The sequence below is a fragment of the Nelumbo lutea genome, chromosome 1 (genome assembly GCF_056320005.1).
Source record: "Nelumbo lutea isolate HS-2025 chromosome 1, American lotus-T2T, whole genome shotgun sequence".
Lineage (NCBI taxonomy): Eukaryota > Viridiplantae > Streptophyta > Magnoliopsida > Proteales > Nelumbonaceae > Nelumbo > Nelumbo lutea.
In genome coordinates this window covers 38,227,702-38,238,161 of record NC_142684.1, presented here as the reverse complement: position 1 = coordinate 38,238,161, position 10,460 = coordinate 38,227,702, and the positions used below count along the sequence as shown (strand labels likewise).

General features: G+C 39.5%; 1 non-coding gene across 1 annotated transcript; it reads left to right on the top strand.

Annotated features, from left to right (window-relative positions):
- The first annotated feature begins 3,045 nt into the window (after window positions 1–3,045).
- LOC148874321 (small nucleolar RNA R71) lies at window positions 3,046–3,152 on the top strand. Its single transcript, XR_016106310.1, has one exon. It is a non-coding gene; the product is annotated as a small nucleolar RNA R71 (small nucleolar RNA).
- The last annotated feature ends 7,308 nt before the right edge of the window (window positions 3,153–10,460 follow it).

Here is a 10,460-nt window from a genome sequence, read left to right as displayed (position 1 = left end):
TTCCAAGCTGTAGATTAATTCGCCCAATCTGAAAATTGCAGATCTGAATTCTCTTTCAAGCAATTCAGATCTTGCAATCTCAGATCTGAGAATTCAGATCTGAGTTTTGAAGGTTAGTTGGCCGAATTAATCTACAATCACACCCTTATTCAAGAAACTTCAAATACAATGCATGACCATTTGAATGAATCAAAAAGAATTAGATTGCTGAACTGAAATTTTACAAGCTGAAATACATCAAGGAAGAATGGAAACAAGGAGAAAGAAGAAAGAACATATAACTAAGAAACTGAATTCAAATCAAAAGAGAATGAAACTACAAATGATTTATTACAGAAGATCTTTGAATCACAAACTCTCAATTCGAACTCACCTTCTTCTTCTAGCTTGCTTGTCTTGAACTTCCTTCAGCCCTTCTTCTTCTTCTTCCTTGCGCCTAGCCTTCTTCTCTTCTCTTCTCTCAAGGTGGCCGAACCTGTAAGAGTGGGAGAGCCTTCCTCTCAAGCAATTGAACAACTTTCTCCCCTCCTAGAGGCCTCCTTATATAGTTTTTCAAGGGGGCTCTTGCCCCTTCTTGAAGCCTCTAGAATGGGGTGTATTACACCCCTCATGAACCTTCTAGAGTGCTCCCTCCTTCTCTTCAAGAAACTCCTAGAAGTTGCCGCCCCTAGCTCCCTTTGGGCTGCTATTTGGGCTACAACTTAGCTTGCTTTTGAGCTCATGTGGGTTACACTCTAGGCTGTTATTTGGGCTAAAAATGAGCCTTCCTTGCTGGGCCGAATTCTCTTCATAGCTAGGCTTTATTTTATTGGGTTTTCTCAAGGAATTCACTTGCTCTTTTTGGGCCGAAGTGCTCTCTCTTGCTTCCACGACCGGGCTGGACTGAAATTGGTCTTTTTGAACCTTCTTTTCTTGCCTTTTTCCTTCCTTTTCTTGGATTGATTATCCCTGAACCTATTCTTAGCATTAAGCTAAATTAAGGCAAAAATTAATAAAACCGGCATAAAAATCCATGCTAAAGTCCTCAAAAATTATAGATAAATTGTAAGTTCATCAAATACCCCCACACTTAAGCTTTTGCTTGTCCTCAAGCAAAGACATCAGCCATAAACTTAACATTCCCCCCTTCTGTTCTCACCATTTACCTGGTGAACTTTTTTAAGATAGAAATGCATTGAGTAGTCGGGGAACTTTTGTAAGTGCTCAACTCTTATTCTTGTAAATTACCATTTAAGATATGTATCAGATCCGAGGAAAGGAGAATATGAATTTCATCATAGTCTAGCCTTCACTCCTAATTCATATATAAATCAGCTCCTTAATTGTCAAGGTTAATAATCAAATTTCACTAAGTTTCACATCTGTAACTAAATCTCAATGAGAGTTCAACTTTAGAGTGCCCCTTTGAACCTCGGTTGTCACCACAATTACTTATTTCTAAGGGTGAGTGCATCTTATGCTCCATCTCACCCTTTTCTTTTTTTTTTTTTTTTTTCGGTGTGAGTGCATTTTATGCTCCATCTCACACACTTTTCTCTCTCTTTTCTTTTCTTCTTTTTTTTTTTTTTTTTTGGTGTGAGTGCATCTTATGCTCCATCTCACACTGGTCACTTACTTGAGGTAGGACTCATGTTCTGAGCTGCTAGTTTTACTATTCAACTCAAAATAGCGGAGTCAATTTGGGCTTTTGTCCTTCTTTGCAATTATTGAACCTCAAGAATTAGCACTTCAGATGTGCACTAGCTCTCTTGACCATTAACAATGAAATCAAGGGCTTCCATACACATGAAGGAAGTTAGGGCTAGTCATGCTGAAAGGCATATTCAGCTCCCCTTTTCTCATGCATATATCAAATTGGGTCATTCACAAGAATAAAAACTTAACAAGTACATCAGTCTCCCTCAACTCATTGAATTCCTTCTTAAAAAAATCATCAAATAAATAGTAATGAACTTGAGGGGTTCAAGTCTTTTTTTTTTTTTGGTTATGTCGTTGCCTGCATATGTGTGTTGGGGTGCATGGTTTCAGCCCCCATACCCTAGCCTCGGGCTCACTTCCCCACACTTAAGATGAACATTGTCCTCAATGTTCGTAGTGTTAGGCAGTAACAATAAAACTAGCAAGAGCATCATCAAGTAATAGGAGGTATTTAGAGGACTTCCCTGAAGATCATTCTTAAATTCTGCAATATGTTGTCAGTGGAAAACTTCTTCTGCTAGAAATCACTTGCAAACTAGAAGAGGAGATCAGTATCTTTATTCAATTAAATTCTAAGAAAAACTAACTAAACTTAAATGCTATGAAAAATAAAAACAAAAAGCAAGTAAGACAGTTTATGACTAAGTATCTGAATTGGGAATTCTCCCAACAGCCTCTTGTTCCCTTGGGTTTACCATGGTGTTACTAGGTAAGGTACCCGGAGCCCTTTCTGAAATCATCTGTGCCAGTTGCCCAACCTGAGTTTCCAAGTTCCTTATCGATGTTTCGTTTTTCTGAAATCTATTTTCCGCACTAGCTATGAACTTGGTCATCAGCTCCTCCAAGTTAGATTTCGGTTCCGGCTGATGGAAGTTTTGGTGGAAAGGCTTAGGTGCATGCTGATTCAGGTGGCCTCTCCATCCGGGGTTATGGGCATGATGGTACTGATTTCCTGGCTGTCTTGTAAAGTTGCCAACAAAGTCTACTTGTTCTGTGGACTGAAAAGTCTGACTGCCAACTTGGAATTCAGTGCTATCATGGCCTCCCCCACACTTATCATACTGTACATGCATAGCTGCCATCTGCATCTCATCAAATTTTTTGCTAAGTGCTCCTATTTGTGCAGAGAGAGCTGTGTATGTATCCACATTATGAAGGCCATGCTGCTTTCTAACTGGTGTCCTTTCTGAATGCCATTGGTAGTTATTGGCTGCCATCTCCTCGATGAGTGCATGGGCAACCTCGGGAGTCTTATTGTTTATGGAGCCCCCAACTGCTGCATCTAAGATGGTCTTGTTTGAATCGGTCAGACCATTATAAAATGTTTGCACCTGCAGCCAAATCGGAAGGCCATGGTGAGGAACCCTCCTTAGTAGCTCCTTGTAACGTTCCCAGGACTCATAGAGAGATTCCCCCTCTTGCTGGAAAAAAGTAGTGATGTCATTCCTCATTTTAGCAGTTTTAGAAGGGGGAAAATATTTAGAGAAAAAATGACTGGCCATTTCGTCCCATGTGGCTATAGATCCTGCCGGTAATGAGTTCAACCAAGCTTTGGCTTTATCCTTCAAAGAAAATGGGAATAACCTCAGCCGGATGGCATCATCACTTACCCCATTGTGTTTGAAGGTGTCACAGATTTCCAAGAAGTTAGCAATATGGGCATTCGGATCCTCATGGGCCATACCACAAAACTGAACCGTATTTTGTATCATTTGGATTATGGCCGGTTTAATTTCGAAGTTATTGGCAGCAAAAGTTGGCCTGATAATGCTGGAGACAGTCCCGGTGAGGGTGGGCTTGGCATAATCCATCATAGTTCTTTGTTCAGCCATTTCTTGTGCTTCTTGTCTGACTTGCTTAGCAGCTCTCAAACGGACACGGAGAGTCCGTTCAATCTCCGGGTCGTAAAGGATCTCTTCCAGTTCAGGTCTGCTTGTCATAAACTGTAAAGGTCAAAGCAATAAAAAGGCCAATATTCACAAAAGAAAATAAATAACTAATCCTATTACAACTGAAAATGTAAAGTGAAGTATTGGAATATACAAACCTACATCCTAAAATAAATAAATGCAGCTAACTAAAAGCATATCAACATTTTATTCAATATACAGAATTCAGTAGCAATTTACAAACAGGTCTGAATTCAATAATCTCTGAGTAGAACAACAGTTTACAAATTCCTCTTCTTTATATTGCTGAAATCAGGGACAGGATTTAATTACACAGATCTAAACTGCTGAGAGCTGAAATCTCAGTAGCTACTGAGAACAGTAATATACAGTTATGAAATCTTAGCAGCTACTGAGGACAGCCAAGTGCGGATCAGCAGTGATTGTGTTCAGGTCTAAGTTTCATATTAAAAGGCTCTTCTGTGCTACTGAAGGTCAATACACTAAACTGAAGTCAATGTACAAAGGATTGATAGCAATTCAGACATCAGTTCTACACAAAATTGAGATCAGCTCTGAAATCTCAGAAGCCACTGAGAACAACAATAAATATAATTGCAGCTGCTGATAACAGTACAGTTGTGCTCAGGTCTGATTTCCATATTGGAAGGCTACTAAATATCAGATCTGAGCCCACTGTTTTGATGAGCTATGCATCACCAAACACCAGATGGAGTAGCCATACTAAAACTGAGCAATTCAGCAGGATAATCTACTGATATTAGCAATGAAACATGCTGTATACAGATCTGCACAAAACCGAAATCAATCAGTAGTGAAAAGATCTGAAATCAGACCTGTATTCACCATGGTGTGGCTGCTGGGATCTTATTTTCTTTTTCTTTTCTTTTTCTATTTTTCTTTTCTTTTCTTTTCTTTTTTTTTAAAGGAAGAAAACTAAAACAAAATACAGCAATGCAACCAAAATCTTTTTGGATGAGTGCAGGTCTGATTGATGAATGCAATTCAGATCTGAACTCATTTTGAGATTTACTTATTTATTTATTTATATATATATTTTTTTTAGAACCAAAAGAAGAAGAGAAATTTGATTTGCATAAGCTACATTAAAACTGAAACTAAGGATGGAACAATCAAGTATCAAGAGAAGAAACATGGCTCCATCAATGTAGCCCTTGATGGAGTATACACTTATTGGAATGTAGTACACACGGCTGCACACACCCATTCAGATCTACTAGACTTTCTATTCATGCACAGCTGAAATCAGAGCTATCTATCTTGAAAAAAAATTTCAAAGATCAGCCCAGGACAATTCACAATGCCAATTTAGTAATGTTAATTGTAATACAAACCTGTTCAAAACCTACCCTGGTTCAGTCTTGCTGTAGCAGGTCTGCTATAGTAGCCCTGCTATAGGTCTGAACTCTAATAGAAAAATGGTGTGGAAGTGCCACTTTTCATGAAATCTCTTGAGGCATAAAAAAATTCTCAGATTAAATATACTTTTCTTCAACCAAATCAGCTCAGATAGATCGGAGTACAAGTTATTTAATACAGCAAAGTATGCCCTATATCCTGCTCTGTTCACAACCCCAGTTCAGATCTAGGTGGTTGCAGATCCGAATTTCTTCAACCATGACTATCCAATTGTTTTTGGGAGATAGCAGATTTTTTGTAGGGTGTATTGGGGTGACGATAACCCCCAATTATCCTTTAAATTTACATCAGTTCAGGTCTGAGTTCAAGAGAACTCAGATCTGAACTGTTGCAGATCTGCTACAGCAGAACTCAGATCTGAACTCAGATCTGAGTTCTGATCCGAATCCTTGGTTTCCATGGTTCTTTCTCTCTCTTTTTTTTTTCACTATCTAAATATATTTTTTTTTCTTTTTGCAATGAAAGAAAAGAATAATAAAGGGCTGAGAACAGATATTTTTTTTTTTCTGAGTATTGCAGTTCTGCTATAGCAGAGTTCAGGTCTGAACTCAAGTCTGAGTTCGGATCTGAAATCTCAATTGCCTTACCTTCAGTTATTGCTACCAAATTGTTTTTGGGGAATAGCAGAAGTGCCCTAGGGTGAATTGGGGTGGTGATGACACCCAATTCCCCTCAAAATTTCATCAGTTCAGGTCTGAGTTCAGAGGAACTCAGATCTGAACTGTTGCAGATCTGCAATAGCAGAATTCAGATCTGAACTCAGATCTGAGTTCTGATCCGAATTCTCAATTGCTCCTCTGGTTGTTCAAAAGATCTCCCCTTTTTTTTTCATTTGTTTTTTTTCTTTTTGTAATGAAAGAAAGAAAAAAAAAATCTGAAACACAAGCAATTCTTTTCGGCTGAGTGCTGCAGATCTGAAATCTGCTGATCTGAGTGCCGAATGCAACTCAGATCTACAACACTCATGTTTATGTGAATTTTTTTTCTTTTTGAAGGGAACAACACCAAGATTGAATAGAAATCAAATATGCCTTTATTAAAATGAAACTGAAATCAGAAAAGGAAAGTAATCTACTTAAGAAAGAAGAAACATAACTACAGTAGTACAACAGTTGCAGTCCAAGCTGAAATGAAAAAGTTAGCAAATTAACCCAACTATGAATGCAATGCTGAATGAGATCAGATTAAGAATGCTCAATGTTTCCTAATATTGCTTCTATAAATCCCCGGCAACGGCGCCAAAAACTTGATGTGTGGCTCATTGTGACACTAGCAAGTGCACTAGCCGTTCAAGTAATAAAGTAGTGAGTGAAGTATCGTTCCCACGAGGATTTAGGAAACAATTACCAATACTAAATTGAGCACTTCTTATCTGATCAACAAATAAATCAAAACTCTAATGAAAGCTAAGAAATCCTAAATTAAAATCTATCTAAATCATTGGCCCAATTGCCTTCAATTCAGGTTAGAAGAGTAAGCAGTAAATGTCAATCTCAGAATTCAGCAATCTATCAATTTAGATCATTCGAATGAATCATGATTGAGCCTTGGTTTGGTGAAACCCCAAGGTCATGAACAGCCTCTCTCAAGCGCATGTTCATCCTATGCATGAGTGACGGTTCTTCTATCTCTAGCAAGAATCTAATCCCCATGCATGCATTTCTTCAAACACTTCTAAGGCATCAATTCAAATCTGAATTGATCACCAACTGAATTGTGCAAGTTATCTCTAACCTTGCACTCAATTCAGTTCTTGAATAGTAGATCTGAATTCCTAGAGTCTCTCTCAAGCACTCTAGGAATTCCAAGCTGTAGATTAATTCGCCCAATCTGAAAATTGCAGATCTGAATTCTCTTTCAAGCAATTCAGATCTTGCAATCTCAGATCTGAGAATTCAGATCTGAGTTTTGAAGGTTAGTTGGCCGAATTAATCTACAATCACACCCTTATTCAAGAAACTTCAAATACAATGCATGACCATTTGAATGAATCAAAAAGAATTAGATTGCTGAACTGAAATTTTACAAGCTGAAATACATCAAGGAAGAATGGAAACAAGGAGAAAGAAGAAAGAACATATAACTAAGAAACTGAATTCAAATCAAAAGAGAATGAAACTACAAATGATTTATTACAGAAGATCTTTGAATCACAAACTCTCAATTCGAACTCACCTTCTTCTTCTAGCTTGCTTGTCTTGAACTTCCTTCAGCCCTTCTTCTTCTTCTTCCTTGCGCCTAACCTTCTTCTCTTCTCTTCTCTCAAGGTGGCCGAACCTCTAAGAGTGGGAGAGCTTCCTCTCAAGCAATTGAACAACTTTCTCCCCTCCTAGAGGCCTCCTTATATAGTTTTTCAAGGGGGCTCTTGCCCCTTCTTGAAGCCTCTAGAATGGGGTGTATTACACCCCTCATGAACCTTCTAGAGTGCTCCCTCCTTCTCTTCAAGAAACTCCTAGAAGTTGCCGCCCCTAGCTCCCTTTGGGCTGCTATTTGGGCTACAACTTAGCTTGCTTTTGAGCTCATGTGGGTTACACTCTAGGCTGTTATTTGGGCTAAAAATGGGCCTTCCTTGCTGGGCCGAATTCTCCTCATAGATAGGCTTTATTTTCTTGGGTTTTCTCAAGGAATTTACTTGCTCTTTTTGGGCCGAAGTGCTCTCTCTTGCTTCCACGACCGGGCTGGACTGAAATTGGTCTTTTTGAACCTTCTTTTCTTGCCTTTTTCCTTCCTTTTCTTGGATTGATTATCCCTAAACATATTCTTAGCATTAAGCTAAATTAAGGCAAAAATTAATAAAACCGGCATAAAAATCCATGCTAAAGTCCTCAAAAATTATAGATAAATTGTAATTTCATCAGTCTCCATTGAGTCCATCTCTGCTCTCATTGCCTCCACCCACTTCACGGAATCTATGTCCAACATAGATTCCGTGTATGTCACGGGATCTTCCTCACTAGTCAAGGTTTCCACCAGGTAACTATCCTAGTCATAACCATAACGAACTGGTGGTTGGGATACCTGAGTGGATCTTCTAGGTTGATCACTACCTGGAACTTGTGGGACATCTCCCACTGCTCCTGAGCTCTCCTCATCAAAACAATTTCCTGACGATGGGTGTCCAGGATGTAGTCGGTCTCCAAGAATTGGACATTTCGACTACAGAACACTTTCTGCTCACTTGCGTCATAGAATAGGTAACCTACAGAGCCTTTTGGGTAGCCTACAAATAGGCAACGACTGGTCTTGGATTCCAACTTGTCTGCACTCGTTCTTTTAATGTGTGCTGGACAACCCCAAATCTTCAAGTGTCTGACACTTGGTTTCTTTTCGGTCCAAAGTTCATATGGAGTGTTCAGAATCGATTTAGTTGGAACCCAATTCAGCACGTAAATCGCAGTCTCTAATGCGTAACCCCAAAAGGATGTGGAAAACTCTGAGTGTATGAGAAGTGACCGAACCATATCCAATAAGGTCCTATTCCTCCTCTCTGAAACACCGTTAAGTTGTGGTGTAGCAGGAGAAGCTAATTGTGATACTATCCTATTGTCCTTTAAGTAGTCCCTGAATTCGTCAGAGAGATACTCACCACCTCGATTAGATTAAAGGGCTTATATTTCTCTCCTAATTGTTTCTTGACCTCTTGTCTAAACTCTTTGAACTTTTCAAAGGATTCAGACTTGTGTCTCATTAGCTACACATAACCATATCGTGAGAAATCATCTGTGAAGGTGATGAAATACACGTGTTGATTTCGTGTCGTAACACTCAGGGGACCACATACATCAGTATGTATTAGGTTAAGTGTGCCTGTACATCTTTCAGGCTTACCGTTAAATGGTCATTTTGTCATGTTGCCTTGTAGGCAAGGCTCATAGTTGGAAAGATCTTCTACAGTTAGAAAATCCAAAGGACCATCCTTTACCAACCTTGTGATTCAGTCAACACCGAAGTGGCCAAGTCGGTAATGCCACAGACACATGGGATTAACTACATCATGGGCTCTCTCCTTGGGGATTTCAGCTGACGTCGTTTCGGTTATGTTAGTTTCTAGAGAAGGATGTAGAACATAGAGACCGTTCTCTAGTTCCCCGTATGCGATGAATCTGTTATTTTTTTTAATAGTAATCGTATTACTAAGGAAGACAGAATAACCATCTACACACAGTTTTGAAACATAAATCAAAATTTTCCTTAAATTTTATACATAAAGACAATCTTTCAGTAGAATAGTTCCTTCTCTAAAGAATAACTCCACGGTTCCTATGGCCGCGGCTGCAACAGTTGTAGTAGTCCCCATGTAGAGAGTGACTTCTCCTTCACTCAGCCTTCTAGTTACCTTGAACCCCTGCAGTGAGTTACACACATGAGTTGAAGCCCCGGAGTCAATACACCAGGACGCAGAAGCTACCAATAAATTGGTTTCTATAACACATGTTTCGAAATTACCTTTTTGGATTCCAGGTAGGCAGGACAATTCCTTTTCCAGTGGTCGGTCTTCTTGCAGAAGTGACAGGCATCCGATGCTTTGTCTTTCTTCTGCTTCTTACCCTTAGTGGCTTTCTTCTGAGGCTTCTTTGCCTTCCTCTTTCTCTTGCCCGTCTTGCTAGCTTCAACAAGCATAGCTATAGGCTCATCCTTTCTAATAAGTTCTTCGGCTCTTTGCAATATATTGCAGAGCTCTTGTAAGCTGACATTCAGCTTGTTCATGTTACAGTTCATGATGAATGGATTAAAGGAAGGAGGCAAAGAATTAAGGATAGCATCTATCTAGGTCGCAAGGTCCAGCCCGGATCTAAGAGCCTCTAGTTCATTGATGTATCCCATCATCCGAAGACAATGGTCATGAACTTGTTGGCCCTTGGACATTTGTGCGGTCATGAACTGTTTCAAGTTTGATCTGATCGAACTGCCTCTATATTGGGTTGTCCAAGGAGGCAATGATGTAACACCGGGCAAGGGAGTTTTTCTCCTCCCATTCCTGATAGTCTCTCCTTCGGGCCTCAGAAGCCCTGTCACCCGGACGCTCTGGGTCAGGATTCTTTGCCACTTTGTCCAACTTTTTAGAAGCTAGGACCAACATAAGGTTCCTATACCAGTTGGCATAGTTTGGGCCCTTAAACTTGTTGTCATCAAGAAGCTTTGCAAAAGATCCATTTGCCATTTTCTGATAAAAGAGTAAACATCAGTCCACAACCTAATTTGATTCATGTTCATTTCATAGATATGGATTTTAATCTACGATCCATTTCCATTTATTCATCTCTGAGATTTCCCTCCTTTCTCAGTGGCGGAGACTACGGGTTGTCTCTGGAAATGTGGGAAATCACATAGGGTGCATGGAGCCAACTGTTTCAGCTGCATAACCCCACCACCTTTCTGTGAAGGATCATATCCACTCATCATATGAGTTTT